This window comes from Phocoena phocoena, chromosome 6 (genome assembly GCF_963924675.1).
Source record: "Phocoena phocoena chromosome 6, mPhoPho1.1, whole genome shotgun sequence".
Taxonomy (NCBI): domain Eukaryota; kingdom Metazoa; phylum Chordata; class Mammalia; order Artiodactyla; family Phocoenidae; genus Phocoena; species Phocoena phocoena.
This window is the reverse complement of record NC_089224.1, coordinates 112,890,398-112,906,837: the sequence shown is the minus strand read 5'-3', so window position 1 is coordinate 112,906,837 and position 16,440 is coordinate 112,890,398.

Genomic DNA, 16,440 nt, shown 5'->3' with positions numbered 1-16,440 from the left:
AAGTGTGGGGTGATGTCAGCAAAAGCTGTGGAGTAAGGAACTCTAAATTCTGCCCCTCTATAAAACAATTAAAAAATGGGCAAAAACTACTAGCACCTACTGCACCTACCCCACGCCACCCCGAACTCTGGGAATTAACCAAAGGCTTGCAGTAACCCAGGGAAGATTTACTTAAGAGAAATGGCTGATTCTCAGTAAGATCCGTTAATTCGATAGTCCCCCTCTCCCTGCTCTTTAGCTCAGCAGTAGCTGTGAACATATCAGCCCATGTTCCCAATACTGGTAAATGCAGAACAGACCTCATTCACAAAGAATCATGATTAAATATTTGTTCTGATTTGCCTTGTGTTCTCTGGAAGACCAGCTCAAAGGTTTGTTTGTATTTCACCTAACTCAGAATTGGCCTAGAGCTCAAGAGGTGTACAGGGGCATCTGTTGAAAACATGAACTGACTGCTGCTGGAGGTGATAGAGAACAGTTGGGGGAAACAACAGACGAATCACAAAGTTTGGGAGGAAAGGCTGGGAATGAGATGTCAGGGCTTTGGAAAGCTTGGACACATTCCTAGGAGTCTAAAGGGCTAAGTGCATATCCTCCGAAAAGACTCAGAAGGTCCTCGGCTCTCACCTCCTGCTGACACTGACTATGCAGAGGCAGGAAGCGAAGGCTAAGGCAGAGTTAGAAACTGCCTAGCTTGGCATTGAAGGCTTGGGTCCAAACACACACAGAGCCCCTTGGCAAAGACTGGAGGAGTTTTCTGTTGTTCCAGGCCTTTAAGGAAATCTCTGTCCAATCAACACGTGACCATAAGCTCACAAAACAGAGATTTTAGGGTCCACACATGACAAATAATATAGACTTTACAGAATTAGTTCAGAAAAGTTACTTTAAAAAAATCCCAACAGCTACAATAAGTAACAGCAACAACAAATCTTGGGAAGGGGAGAGAATCTGGTCTCCAGAGTTGCCACGTTATAGTATTCAAAATGTCCAGTTTTCAACAAAAAATTACAGGGCATGCAAAGAAACCAGAAAGTATGGCTCATACACAGGAAAAGAGGGAAATCAGTATAATCTGTCCCTGAGGAAGTCCAGACATTGGACTTTTTAGACAAAGACTATATCAGCAACTTAAATACATTTGATGAGGTAAAGGAAACTGTGTCTAAAGAACTAAAGGACAATGTCTCATCAAACTGAGAATATCAATAAAGAGATAGAAAATACAACAAAGAAACAAACAGAAAATTTGGAATTGAAAAATGCAATAACTGAAATGAAAAAATCACTAGAGTAGATTTAGGGAAGCAGAAAGAATCAGCACACTTGAAGATAGGTCAACTGAGATTTTCCAGTCTGAGAAATAGAAAGAAAAAGGAATGAAGACAAATGAACAGAACCTCAGATACCTGTGGGACACCATCAAGCATACCAAAATATGCAAAATGGGAGGTCCAGAAGGAGAGAAGAGAAAGAAAGAGGAAAGCGTCCTAAATTTGATAAGAAACATTGTTTTTCACATCCAAGAAGCTCAAAGAACTCAAAGAGTTTCATATCCAGATACATCATATTCCAACTGTCAAGTGCTAAAGACAAAGAGAGAATCTTGAAATCAGCAAGAGAGAAGTGACACATCATGTACAAGCAATCCTCAATAAGATTAACAGATGATGTATTTTTAGTTTGTAACTCCTTTTTAAAATATCTGACTTAAAAGATAACTGCATGAAGTAATAATTATAAATCTAGGCTGATGGGCACACAATGTATAAAGATGTAGTTTGGATGACAATAATAGCATAAGGGTAGGGGATGGAGTTAAGAAGAGCAAAGTTTTTGCATACTATTGAAGATAAATTGTTATTCATCTGAACTAGCTTGTTATAAATTAAGATGTTAATTGTAATCCCTAGGGCAATGCCAAGAAAATAACTCAAAAAATATAGTGAAAGAAATTACAGTGGAATTAAAATAGTACACTAGAAAATATCTATTTAACACAAAAGTAGGCAGGGATGGAGGAACTGAGGAACAGAAAAGAGGTATAGAAAACAAATCACAAAATGACAGAAGTAATTCCTTTCTTATAAGTAATTATATTAAATGTAAATAGATTTAAACTCTTCAATTAAAAGGCAGAGATTAGCAAGCCAGATAACATGACATGATCCAATGATGTGCTATCTATGACAGACTCACTTTAGAACCAGACACGAACAGGTTGAAAGCAAAAGGATGGAGAAATATATTCCTTGCAAACTGTATTCAAAAGAGAGCTGGAGTGGCTACACTAGGATCAGACAAAAGAGACATTAGTACAAAAACTGCTTTTAGAGACAAAAAGGGAGATAAAATGGTAAAAGTGTCAATCCATGAAGAAGATTTGACAATTGTGGATATATATGCACCTGACAACAGAGCCCCAGATACATGAAGCAAAAAAAAAAAAAAAAAAAAAAAAAAATGACAGAATTGAGAGAAGTAGAGAATTCAACTATAATAGTTGGAAACGTCAGTACTCCACTTTCAATCATGGATATAACAATTAGAAAATCAGCAAGGAGGGGCTTCCTTGGTGGTGCAGTGGTTTAGAGTCCGCCTGCCGATGCAGGGGACGAGGGTTTGTGCCCCGGTCGGGAGGATCCCACATGCCGCGGGGCGGCTGGGCCCGTGAGCCATGGCCGCTGAGCCTGCGCGTCTGCAACGGGAGAGGCCACAACAGTGAGAGGCCCACGTACCGCAAAAAAAAAAAAAAAAAAGAAAAGAAAATCAGCAAGGAAATTAAAAACCTCAACAAGACTACCTACCAAGAGAGCTTAACAGATATCTACAGAACACTCCATCCCAAAACAGCAAAATATCCATTCTTCTCAAGCGCACATGGAACGTTCTCCAGGACAGGCCATAGATTATGGTATAAATAAGTCTCAGTACATTTAAAAAGACTGAAATCCTACAAAATACGTGTTCTGACTACAATGGAATGAAATTAGAAATTAAGAACAGAAGGAAATTTGGAAAGTCAAATATGGGAGCATTAAACAATACATTCTTAAATAACCAGTGGATCAAAGAACAAGGAAATTAGAAAATGCCTTGAAGAGAATGAAAACAAAAACACAGCAAAGCCAAAGAGTAAGAGATATAATTAAAGCAGTGCTCAGAGGGAAGTCTACAGCTGTAAGTGTCTACCTTAAAAAGGATCTCAAATCAATAACCTCACCTTCCACCTGAAGAAACGAGAAAAAGAAGAACGAGCTTTACAACAAAGGTCCGGCAGTGGACGGTCTGGTCGTGGTTGTATCATATATTGTACCCCAGCAGCCGCGGACCGGGAGACGGATGGAGTAGCCTTACGAAGACACAGCTGACTCTGGCTTAGAGATGTTACCTGTGAAGATGAGGTGCATCTTCCAGGATGTACGATGCTGTGCCCCCAGTGGGCAGAGTCCTGGGTCTGGGAGCCAAGGATTTCAGTAGGAGGCGTCCCACACACCATCCCTCCCAGTGACCTACTTGGGAAACTTGTATTCTCCATCCGCACAGTCCCAGGCTCTGTGGTCCACAAGTGCTACCTCCCAGAAGGGAGCGCTTCCACCATAAGAATCTCATTAAACATGAGCTCATGCCTGCCACCCTGTCACTTCAGGCTCCTTTTGCTGAGGGACCATCCCGGCAGGGGTAGTTGACCTGCATCCTGAAGAGGCGATGGGGCTGCTTTTATACTCTAGGGCAGGGACGATACATTTAGCACCTGGGTGGTCCACTGGAGGCATCCCTTGGCATTTCTCTGCCGAATTCTGAGAGTAAGTAGATAAACCTGCAGCAACCAGGGCCTCAGGACACTTGGGGATGTTCTGAGGGGCCGGACCAGCAGAGGAGCTAGCCTGGGGTGTAAGAATCTAGAGGATGAAGAGGTGAGCCTCACCATCCAGCCTTGAGACCAGACTTAAGGACAGGGGCCCAGAGGAAAAAAAAATATAGACTATATTCCTTTAAAAGGAAGCATTCCGTTCATCGAAAGACACAATCGGGAGATGAAACGGCAAAGCCCCGAAGCTGGAGAGTGTGTCTGCCATATATTCATCCAACAGAAGACCCACATCCAGGACCCAGAAAGAACTCCTACAAATCAGTAAGAAAAAGACAATCTGTAGAAAAATCGGCAGAATTCTTAAACAGGCCCTGTTTCAAATAGGATTTCCGAGTAGCCGCTAGGCGCGTGAAAAGTTCCCCGGGCTAATGATTCGTGAGGGAAATGCACAGAAAACTCAAGTCAGGCACTGCTGTACACCTACCAGAAGGGCTAAAACTCAAGACACCGACGATAGCTCTTGCTGGCGAGGTTGTGGTGTGTGTGGAGAGATTCAACCACCCTGGAAAACCACTCGGTATCATCCACAAGCTGGGTACCCCTGTAGCCTAGACCCCAACAATGCCCCCACTGAGCGTGTGAACTGGCCAGAAGAGATGTACCAGAGGAGTCCCGTTTGCTCTGTTTGAACAAGAAGCTGGCAACGCCCGAACGTCCACTGCCAGTAGCATGGATACACTAACCACGTGGGTCCACGCCACACATACAGCCCTGACGTTAACAAAGCACACACTACAAGCCACAACGTGGGTGCCTCCCGGACGGCGTGCTGAGCCCAAGGACGCAGATGGGAAAGACCACATTCTGTCTGAATCTCCTTATGTGGATTTTTCAAAACAAGCAAACCTAACCTGTGACTTTGGGAGTCAGGACCGTGGTTACCGGGCGTGGGCGCTTGGGGGCTGGTGGTGCCGCGTTGACCACGGCACTTGAGGTGTGCGCTTTGGGGGTGCACTTCTCTGTGTGGTAAGGGGTGGTCAGGGTTATCCGCTTAGGGATCCGCACTCTTGTGCGCTCGGACACCCAGCTCTCTCCGGCCCCTGGATTGCCCACCGGTCTGTAATCAGTCCAAGTGGCCCTGGACCTGGCCGGTCTGGCTGGGCCTAATGCGGGCCTTCTGGCTTCTGGTCGGGGGGTTCCTGGCCTCAGAGTCTCGTGACGAATGACCCTGGTGGTCGCAGCTCCTTACCCCCTGTTCTGGGTAAGAGCATATTCCCCGCTGTAATGGGCTGAACTGTGTCTTCCTGATTCCACGTGCTGAAGCCTTGAACAATGCCCCATGGGACTGTATTTGGAGATACAGCCTTTAGTGAGGTAATTAAAGTTAGATGAGTTTGTAAGGGTGAGGCCCTGATATGATGGAACTAGTGTCCCTAAAAGAAGAGGAAGAGACACCCAAGCTCTCTCTCTGTCCCCACAGACAAGCAGCCATGTGAGGAAGTGGACGGAAGGCAGGCACCTGCGAGCCAACCAGCGTGCTCTCCCCGGAACCCAGCCCCAACGGACCACACCTCGATCCTGGGGCTCCAGCCTCCCAAACTGAGAAAATATATTTCTGTTGTTTAAGCCGCTCCATCCGCGATAGTTTGTTATGGCTGCCCGAGCAGACTAAGACACCACCACCCAGGGGTTTCCCTGCCTGGGAGGGCTGGGTGGACACCCTCTGCTCCCACTTTGGCGTGGTGTAAGCACCCCCGCTCCACAAGAGCAGAGGGCAGCGGGTACAAGACTGGCCTCTGAGACCAAAGGTGCTGGATCTGAAGCTCGGCTCCTCCACTCGCTGGCCTCGCTCTTCAGCCTCCTGGAGCCTCAGTCTTCCCTGCTGCCAAATGGGTCAACAGCACCCCAGCCTCCCGGCGCCTTCCGGGGAGCGCCGAACGCATGGGAAACCCTCAGTAAGGGCAGGAGGCCATCTGCATCCTGTGGACGCAGCAGTCCAAGCCCTCCGGAGAGGCCCAGAGGAGAGGCAGGCATTGGTCTGGGAGATCATCCCTCATCACAAGGTCTAAGCTGCGATCAACTTCTGCTCTGGAATGGGGGGAAGGCAGTCATGAAATTTGCCCGTTTCGGGGGAAAGAGCAAAAACTGTCCCGAGGAGAGCTACCAAGGAGCAGGGCAGACCCTTCCTGTCTCTCCATGTTTCTGAAAGAGGGCGTTTACGGCATTGTTGCTTTTTTTTTTTTTTTTTTTGCTGTACGCGGGCCTCTCACTGTTGTGGTCTCTCCCGTTGCGGAGCACAGGCTCCGGACGCGCAGGCTCAGCAGCCATGGCTCATGGGCCCAGCCGCTCCGCGGCATGGGGGGTCTTCCCAGACCGGGGCACGAACCCGTGTCCCCTGCATCGGCAGGCGGACTCTCAACCACTGCGCCACCAGGGAAGCCCCGGCATTGTTGCTTTTTAACTAGGGCGAGCAATTAAAGTGCAATGAAGACGCCATCTCCCTGGACAAGAGCGGGGCTCTCCACCCTGGCAGGACCCCGGGCTCCCAGCTCAGTGGGCACCGTCTGCACCCCTTCCTGGTCTGGAGTCCTGCCTGCCCCCGGGACTCCCGTGGGCCCCCCTCACTGGCATCCAGCCCACCAGGGCTTCCTACCTCTCCTGCCTGCAGACCCTCCGGGGGTCTTCATCCCAGAGGGCCTGTGCCCCCATCCTTGCCTCCTGACCCTGGGCCCACGAAAACTCACCGTGCTTCTCTTCCCTGCAGGTTGCTGGGTAGGTTCTGGAGTTTTAGGTTTAATAACCACAAATCTGGGATTGGTGGAGTTGCTGCAAAGATCGCGTTCTGGAGCTTCTCTGCTTCTGTATTTGAAGCCCAGACCGTGACTGGTTACCGCCTCGGTATCTTCCAACAGCAAATACATTGATTAGAATTGCACCTCTCGGGGAGGTTGACAGAGATTATATTTGTGTACTGGGTGGAAGAGATTTCTCAAAATTTAATTATAACTTAAGTGTAAAATATGCCTCTTCTGCAGGAGTTTCTTGTCTCGCGCATAATTACTTCACTGCTCTCTCCCAATCGCCCCCTTACGACGCCTCTGTGTGCTGTGAGCAATTAATTTATAGGATGGTAATAGGCTCAAACAGTATTTAAAGTCATTCTGCCCAATGTAGCTTTTAAGGAGGGCTTGAGATAGTAATTATTTAAAGACCCATTTTTATCACTTTGGAGTCCTTACCGCATTATTCCTCCCGGGCCCTGGCAGCCTCGCTCTCCCCGCCCGCTGGACCCGTTTGTCCCTTAGCAGGTGCTCTGGGCCCCTGGCGATGGCCCTCATTTTGCAGCGGTGACAGTAGACAACGTATGGGTCCCGGTCGGGAGTGGGGCGCCCTCGGAAGACGGAAGCCCGGCTCCGCTGGCTCCTCGTTAGCTAAGTTGGGGCAGAATTTATCGGCCACTCGGGAGGCAGGGACTCTGCGGCCCAGGTGCAGGAGAAGATGCTTTGCTGCCCGCCCTAAGCCTGGGGGAGGGGCGGCGCATTAGGCAGGAGGCGGAGGGCTGGGCTTGGGGGTGAGCCCGCTGCTGCGGAGGTTACTCTATTTTTATGGCTCAGCCACGGAGGGAAGAGAACCGTCACCGTCTTCTCAGGAAATCCACGCACGGTTGCAGAAAGCCGTTCCACTGCGGGCGGACTGACACCTGCCGCCAGGCCTCTTTGTTCCCTGGAATACGATTCTGAAGCGCAGAGATAGCTCAAGGAAGGGGTTTGGCAACCAGGACGAAGGAGCAGGGCTGGAGGAGGGTGGCTCTGACGGAGGGGGTGCCACGGGGACGTTGCCAGCACGAAGGGGAGCTGCTTTATCCAGAGAACACCTGCGCTGCATCCTAGGTAGCACTTAGACGTCCAGGCCCCCAGCCCGGGGCCGTCTTAGGGTGCCTGGCGAGGGGCACGCGGGCAGCCTCCCAGGGGCAGGACCTGGGCTTCGGGATCAGTTGGAGCTGTGGCTGGATTCCAGCTTTGCCTCTCCCCGGGGTGACCTTGGGAATCTCAGGAGACCCCTGGGCGCTGTACCTGGGTGGTACGACGAGCTGGGCTCTACCCGCTGCCAGGGAAGCCTGGAGGGTGCTTGGGTGGGCTGCAGGGTGCACTGCCCCTGACACCACCCATGCCGCTGAGGAGAACTCATGGGCTCCACCAGGTTCTCAAAGGCGCCCCCTGCGTCAAAGAAACGAGGGTGCCCCTAGCGCAGAGGGCTGGGTCGGGGTGTACTAGGAGCCCGCAGCCCCCAGGGAGTCAGACGAGGGGCCTCGCCCCCTGGAGGGGTCCCTGGACGTGTGCTCTTCACCGGATTCACCGCTACCTCTATGGAACGTAAAGGGTCCTGCCTGTTTTGTACACCTTCTGGGTCGTAGTTTTCATGCCTTTGAAGTCATTATAAAATGCCTGGATTTGTCGTGTTTAATGTTCTGGCCCTTGTTTGACATTCCTGGTGCCATGTCTTGGTGAATCCTTCAAAGAGTCAACGAACAGTTAAGGGAAGGAATGAATGAGTCCTGGCATCATGTCGTTGGCAAGAAATTGTCCTTTGGAGACAACCGGAAATCTGATTTCTTGCCTTTTCTGGAATCTGAAGCAGTGGGTGCTGGAGGGGAAGAGAGGGACCCTGCCCCCCTGCACCCCCTACATCCCCATCAGGAAGCCAGCCGGAGGGGAGAGTGGGCTCATGGGTGGGGGTGGGACAGCACTTTTTCCTGTAGATGAGAAAATTCCACGGGAACCTGTCCCGGGACTCTGTCCTGCTCCTGCCCTGCCCTGGCAGGACTGTGTGGTCTGCTCAGAGAGCACCAGAGGGGGAACAAATGACTCTGGGAAAGTCCCTTCGCTTCCCTGGGCCTCAGTTTCCCCATCTGTACAGGGGGTGGATGAGATCGTCTCTGTCTCTAAATTGTCAGATTGTCCTCCAACTCTGACATTCTAGGAGCGTATGACTGGGCACATAGTAGGTGCTCAAAAACGCTGTGATCATTCATTCATTCAACAAACCTGTATGTGTGCGTGGAAGCCAGGCTTGGAGTATGTCTCTGCAGGTAACTTGGAGTGAGACTCAGGGTTCTGCGCCTGCCCCATCAGTGGGCACACGGCAGGGCTGTGGTGGGTAGGAGCCCAGAGCAGGGTCTCAACCGACCCTGGGTATTCGGAAGAAATGGGGGCTGGGGAGTAGGGGTTCTGGGTGGGCAGGGGAAGGGGCTGGGGTCGGGGAGAGCTCAGCAGGAGGCAGGCTCATCGGGCAGGGCCCTGGGAGTCGGGCTGGAGTGGGGAGGTGGGTGAATGTGGGGCACAGAGAAAAAGCAGGTCCATGACGTGGCCTTTTAAGATCTATGCTCCCTGGATGAATGAGGGTCCTCCCAGTCCCTGGTGTCGGCTCCTTGTGGAGCACAGAGCGTGGAAGTGTTTCCGCCCCAGGGCCGTCCATCCTCACCCACCTCTCCTCACTTCCTCACTCCCCCTCTTCCCCGCTGTCCCTGGGGTGATTTTTGCAGGCCCGGCCTGGTGAGGGGGCCGGTCCACAAACAGTGGTGGGCCTCATCCCTGGGTCTTCTGCAAAGAGCCTCATAAAAGGGGCCCAGACTGGAAATCAATTCTTTCAAGCTGAAATCAATAACAATAACTAATATTCATACTGATTATCCTTCCTTGATTACACGCTGCAGTTAGGCTGGGCATGAATTGTGTTCGGGACCGGCAGAGGCCGCTCTGCGGTGCGCAGGGGGCAGGGTGTCCTGGGGAACGTGTGGCAGCCTCTTGCAGAGCCCGGAGTGGGCGGGGTATGGGTGCCCTGTGCCTTGGACACCTCCAGCTCCTGCCTCTTCGGTTGAACTTGTCCCAGACCTGGTTTCTCCATCACGGTCCTCACGTGGCTGGACTCATCGGGTGCACAGGTCCGGGGAGGGCAGCCTGCGACCTCAGCAACCCTGCACCGGGGCAGGGGTGCTGGGGAGAGGAGCGGCTGGGGCATTTCCGTAGGGCTGGGGGGAGGAGGGCTCCTAGTGCTGGGTTCTGCCTGCCTGTGGGGTGAAGGGCAGGCCCCTGCCCTGGGGGAGCTCCAAGTCTGGAGGGGAGAAGGAGAGACAGCATCGCACAGGGAATGGCCAGCGAGGCTCCTGGCAGCTCCCAGAACATGGTGGCGCTGGCTCGGGTTGGCTTTTCATGGGGTTCTCTCTGGGGGTCGGCCCCGGGCTTTGGTCAGAGTCTACAGAGTGGGAGCCCACGGTCAGGGAGGGGGTGCCCTCCTGGAAGGGGGTCAGACGTGGCAGTTGGGGCAGTGAATCCTCCCTCCCCTCCAAGAGGAAAAATCACTAACTCCTGTGTTCCAGGTGTATAACTGGGGGCCAGGAGGGGCCCCCCAGGTGCTCACTTGCATGGGGGCAAAGTAGGAGCCAGGCCCAGGGACTCCGCCTGCCAAGCTCCCTCCCCACCCCGTACGTCCCATCAGGGACGAGGTGTGTGCTGAAAGCAGGGTGGTAGCAGGGGGATGAGTATGACACTCATACCTTTAGAGATACAGCGCATCTAGGGAAGCGGGCTAAGGGGAGGACTCTGAAGATGGTGTGTATGTGCACGCACGTGTGTGCGCGCCAGTGTTTTGAGGACACAACTGGAAATTATTTATTTTGCAATGTTAAGTGGCCGGGTATATACACAATTAGACGTTTTCTGTGTATTCACTGGGAATCTTCTGCAAAAAAATACATACTGAAACACAGAACTTAATTATGGAAATCGAAGGAAAAGGTCAGGAATGCTGTAGAGGGAAGAGGAAAGAGAAGAGTGTCTCAGGAACCGGAGAGAGGGCCATTGGTCACATGATGGGAGCCTGAGCTTCCTGGCAGCCACAGCAAGGAAAGAAAGAAGATGGGCTTGCTCTTCTGGCCAATGGGAGGAAGCACTCACCTGGAGGACTAGTTTTCCTGGGGCTAGGGTCCAGCACTGATTTATCAGATGTTTCCTTATGAAAGAGGAAGAGGGTGGTCCATGCCTTCAAAAGGCTTTTTCTCTAAGGCCCCTCAGCAGAGACCGAGGGATTTCCGTGAGGCATGGAGTCAGCTGAGCAGACACCTTGACTTTCTGGATCTGGAATCCCACGTGGACTTGGACAGAGAGTAGCCCCTGGGACAGGACCCCGCTAACTTGCTTACTAGCTCGGTGACCACGCTCATTGGGTGCCGGGGTAACAATTGTCAGGTGAAGGAATGAGTGTTCCCTTAGTCCTGCAGAGTGAGGTGGGATCCAGGGGGTGAGGGGCTGAGGGTGAGCCTAGAGCTGGGTCTCCAGGCAGGCCTGTAGCTGGCTGGGCTGGGTTTCTGTTGGTCTGCGACCCTGGGAGATGGGACCAGCCCTGGACGTGGGGGTGAGCTCTTTCCTGCAGCTGGCTCTGTTCCCCAGACTCCTGGGCCTGGTCCCTACCCTGTCCCCAGCTTCTCCTGGCCGTCCTCCGCTGCCCCCGTTGCCCCACTGCCTCTCAGCGGGCCAGCCTGCTGGGGCCATGTTTACCCACTGTCCATCACCTTGACGTGGGCAAACAGGACAGGCGGGAGGGACAGGAGATAAAGTAGAGCCTCTGGACCAAAGGTGATGGCGCCCACCTCACTCAGCCTGTGAGTTTATTTACTGTCCCCGAACTTTCCCCTGACCTCCGCACAGGACACAGAGGCCGAACCGTGGGGCGCTCCAGAAGGCCCCGATCTTGGCTCCGGGAATCCTGCAGACTCAACTGGGCAGCTGGAGGGTTACACAGTGAAAACTGTAAAAGCGAAGATGGTACCCAGACTTTGTCGATTTACCCGCTCACTGTGTGCGTGCCTTCCCTCGGGTGGGTCTCACAGCAAACTGGGATTACTGTCGTCCTCAATGTACAGATGAGAAAACTGAGGCTCAGAGAGGCTAAGCCACCCATCCCGGGGCGCCCTCTTAGTCAGGATTGGGGTTTTAATTCACGTTGCTCTGATTCTGTGGGGGAGCACCGTGCTGTCTCTGGGTCTAGAAGGAGTCAAGGGCCGCAGTTGGCCGGCAGGGGTGAGGGGAGGGGAGAGCCCTGGGCCAGACCCACACCCGGCAGGTGCAGGCGAGCAGGCAGGACTCATCCTCACCCTCGGCAAAGCACCCACTGTGTGCTGGCCTGTCGAGGGCACAGACGCAGGGTGGAAAGAGAAGCCCTGCCCCGTGGACCTCCTTCAAGTGTGGGAAGTGAACCTCGGAGACAGAAGGAGCCGAGACACCACTTGCTGGAGGCTTGCCCTGGGCTCTGAGACCTGCCCTTGGTCCGGTTTCTTCCCTGCGCTTCACGTACCTTCTGCTTAATCCCACTATCGTGGCCCCCACCCACGAGTGTGCTGGGCGTGGGGCTCCACTTTGGGGTACCACTTCCCGACCCCGCTTCCTTCCAGGGTTGCAGCAGGGAGGGGGTGGACTCAGGAAACGGGTGTCAGACCCTTCCCTGAGCATCAGCTTCCAGGAGTCCAACACCTGGAAGAAGATTCCGGAAGGCTGACAGGGCCAGGAGGGAGGGTCTACCCTGTGCAGTTCCTGACTGCCTGGAGGATAAGAAAACCCCAAACTGCCTTCTGTGCTGCAGAGGATTTGGGACCGACTTCATCACCAGCTCTGCGTGAAACCCTCCAATCCCGGGAGCAAGGATGGAGCTTGGCCCTAGACCACGCTCCAGCTTCTCGTCACACCCCCGCCGTAAAGGGGCTGCCATCAGCGGCCTAAGAGGCCCTCACGTGGCCCCGGCCAGGCTGACTCAGCCCACTCCTGAAACACCTCTGCCGCTGACCCTGCTGGAAGGCCTCTCCTGAATCGCTTCTCTCCAGCTAAATTTGGTCCTGGTTTAGGCACTGCCTCCTCCAGGCAGTCTTCCCTGATTTCCCAGGTCATTTAGATGTCCTTTCTGCATATGCCAGCAACATCTGGGTTGTCTACTCTTTTGATACCCCCCCCCAAACACACACATATTTTGCGTCTTCCCCATTGTGGTCCCCTGGGTGCTCAAGGCTACCTGCAGGAGGTTGGGGGTTAATCTGGGAGAGTCCTGTTGGAATCAGGGTGGGGTCTGTGCCTGAGCTGTCCCCTCCCGGACCACGAGCGCTTGGTGTCTTCCACTCTGCGGGCATCCTCTGGCCTGCTTGACGCTGTAGGTGCTCAGTGAAGCTTGGTGAGCTGATGTCAAGATTCCTGCGTGAAATGCACCCGCCCCCAGCAGCCCAGTGGAACACGACTGAATTTAAGGGCCAGGGTCTACACCTCTGCGTCCACGCTTCCCTCAGCTGCTGGCGACCTATTCCTGGGGACTTTTAGAAGTGCAGGGCCAGGCGACATGGGGGGTTTTGGAGACAGGGAGATGGGCGTCACTCTAGAAATGAATCCTAGGGCCGTGGACCAGGCCGGGGCCGGGAGACGGAGCAAAGGGCTTGTCTTCACCCTTTGCACACTCGGCCCCCAGAGCAGTGCACCAAAGGGGCCAACAACGGGAACGGCTTTCGGGGGCGTTTTCTTTCCAGGGCTCCCTTGGCCAAGCCTGGTGGGAAGGGTTGGGGAGGGAGAGAGAAGGGAGCCTGGGTCTGGGCAGAGTCCTGGGCTGAGGTCCACTGTCAGTCATTTTGAGTATCTTCCATTGATCACCAGTGGAGTTTTCCATGAGCAAAGGGACTGAACTTTCTATCTAATTAAGGCTCTCTAGAGAATCTGGTCAGCCTGGCTGGCCTCAGGAATGTTCTCTGAGTTTCCATACGGGTCTGTGATTGCATTTGTCACCCCATGCCCTCTCCCTGCATTTGCGATGGGAAGAGGGAGGGTTTCCACGTTGGCCGAGGGCCCGCCTCAGCAGGAGGCAGAGGCGGCCGTACCAGGTCTCCCGTGACCTCCTTGGACACAGCCGGGGAGAAGGCGGCCTCCTCTGTTGCTGCCCGACTCTGAGCTCCGGGGCCTTCGTATAGCTGAGCTTGTGTGGCTGGAGCTTCAGGAAGTGTGTCTACAAGTTCAGAGCGTATTGAGCGGCTGGTGGTCAGAGCAAATCCAGCTCTGGCACCCACTTGCTGTTCCACTTGGCAAGGCCACGTGCCCAGTCTGGCCTTAGTCTCCTAATCTCTAAAATGGGGACCTTTCCTAGCAGGGCCATCCCACAGTAGCAGGGCTAACCCAGGAGCCGAGGGGAGCGAGAGCCTGCTGACACAGTGCCTGGCCCACGTGGGTCCACCGTGAATGGCGGCGGTTGGGGGCCGTCCCGTGTCCCTGACCGACCTTCTGCACTTCTTTGTCTGCAGGCGAGCCCTGCGGGAGGTGCTGGGGACTTAAGGTCCCACGAATGAGCTTCAAGCAGGATGTTGGTGGGTAGGTGCTCCCCCCCCGGAAGGGGACAATTCTGGGGTGTTCTCCATAGCCTCGTAGAGGCTCCCAGGGGACTGAGCCCCCGTTGCCTGCAGCAGAAACCCATTTGAGAAAGCAGCTTTCTTGTTTTCCCCTCTTTCCCAGTTCCTCCTCCCTGGTCCCTGCTGTGCTTCCAGGAATCGTTGCCTGAACCTACATCCTTGTCTCCAGTCTGCTTTAAACGGGGACCTGGCTAAGAAAGGGTTGCTAGTTTATCACCCTGACCTGCAAGAGGGTGGAGAAGACCAACTCGGTGAGTGTGATGCTGGTGGGAGCAGCGAGAGTGGCGGGCTTCCTGGCGGGGGGCACCCTTTGAGCAGAATCTAGAAACAGCTGAGAGGGGAGAAGTGGGAACAGAGCTCTGTGGTCCTGAGGTCCCTCCATCACACTCCCCACCCCCCAGTGGCCCCTGACCCCCAGCCCCTGGACTGCCAGGCCAAGACCCTCGTGGCCAGAGAGGGCGTGGTGGCTTGGCCAACACTCGCTGGGTTCCAGTTCGGCTCCTCTGAACCTTCTTATTTGTGCAAAGTTAATGTCGTGCCATTAGCGGTTGGAAAGCTCGCGGGGTGTTAAACATTAAGTGGTGTGTGTGCTGGGAAACGTGGTCGCTTGCACCCGGGCTGATGGTCAAGGCCGTGGCCCTTGGTCTTGGCTTTAGAGTTCTTTGACAGACAGGCTTTCCAAGTGACCATTGTCGAAAGATGCTAACCCAGGAGTCCTATCTCGCAGGGTCTTGATGGGCCCAGAAATGGGCTGGTTCCTCCAAGAAACTCCCAAATGCTCCGGTGGGCTGGGAGCCTCTGGGGAGGGGAGCTGCTTGGGTGGGGTTGAGCCGGGGCTGGGATGGCGAGGGGGCATCTTTCCCAGGGCCTAGGAGAGCAGTCCCCAAGGCAGGTGCCAGGTGCCACGCGAGGGTCCACGGAGGGGTGGGGAGGCAGCCCCCAGGCCCTGGAAGGACAAGCAGCCTGCAGACTCCAGTGGGTGGATCACAGAAGGGGGGGCTGTGTCCATTCCTCCCTCCTCTGCCCGCCACCTCCATCCCTCCCTCCCTCCCTTCCCTCCTTTCTTCCACAAACTCTTCTCAGAAGCATCAGCTCTTGCATCATTTCTGTGCCGGATGCAGCCTGAACAGAACCAGGTCTCTGCCCACCCAGGGAGCCCCAGGCTTGGTGGGGAGCAGACAAAGCAGGCTGTTTGGACGTGACGTGGTAAGTGCTTGGAAAGGAACACACAGGAAGCCATGCCTTTGAGCTGTGCCTTGACCACAGGTGGGATCTGGGTATTCAGACAAAATGGAGGGTGTTACCTCTAGAACACGCAAAAGTCAGGGGGAAGGAAGCACCAGGGTAGGCTGGGAGGGCACACAGGCCTGTGGGTTAAGCTCCATCCTCAGGGAATGCCTGCACCCCTGAGGGGCTTTATAAACATCTGTTTTTGTGTCTGCCTCAGGGGCAGGCGCCAGGTCAGTGCATCTGTATCCTCTGGGATGAGTGGACAGTAATACAAGTGGTGGGAGCTGAGTGGATTCCGAATAAGCAAATGGATGGATGGATGAACGGATGGATGGTTGAATGAGTGGGCAGTAGGATGAATGGGTGGGTGGATGGATGAATGGGTGGGTGGCGGATGGGTGGAAGGGCTGATGGACGGGTGAATAGATGAATGGATGGATTGATGGGTGTGTGGGTAGTAGCGTGGGTGGATGGATCCTTCTTGTCCACCATTGCAGTTCAAATCAGAAATTGTGGACTTTCACGGGGAGCCCTAAAAGCCCACCTACTGAGCCACCTCCGCTGGCCTGGTCTGTTAGCAAACTCCCTCTCGCCTCAAATGAAGCTCGGCAGGGGCTGAGTCTCCACGTACTGTCGAGGTGATGTTTGCCAGACCCGGGGTCTTCCTCACTGTGGGATGACGAGCCCTCTCCTTGGGTGTCATTCTTGAGGTGAAGGGAGGAGGGGCTGGGAATTCTCTTTCCTGAGTGGTGTAACGAAGTGGGAACTCGACCCGCACCTCCACCCCCATCCCTCCGGCCCGCAGTCTGACCTGAAGCTCGGAGAAGAGGTTGTAATCCCTCAGGCTTCAGAACCTGGAGGCTGAGGGCTTCCCTGGGGGGTACTTGCCTGTTAGTAATTAGAGAAGCATCCATGCTCTTGTCAGTGGAACCTTCTGGAACGTCAGAAGAGGGGCCGCCTTCAGGAAGTG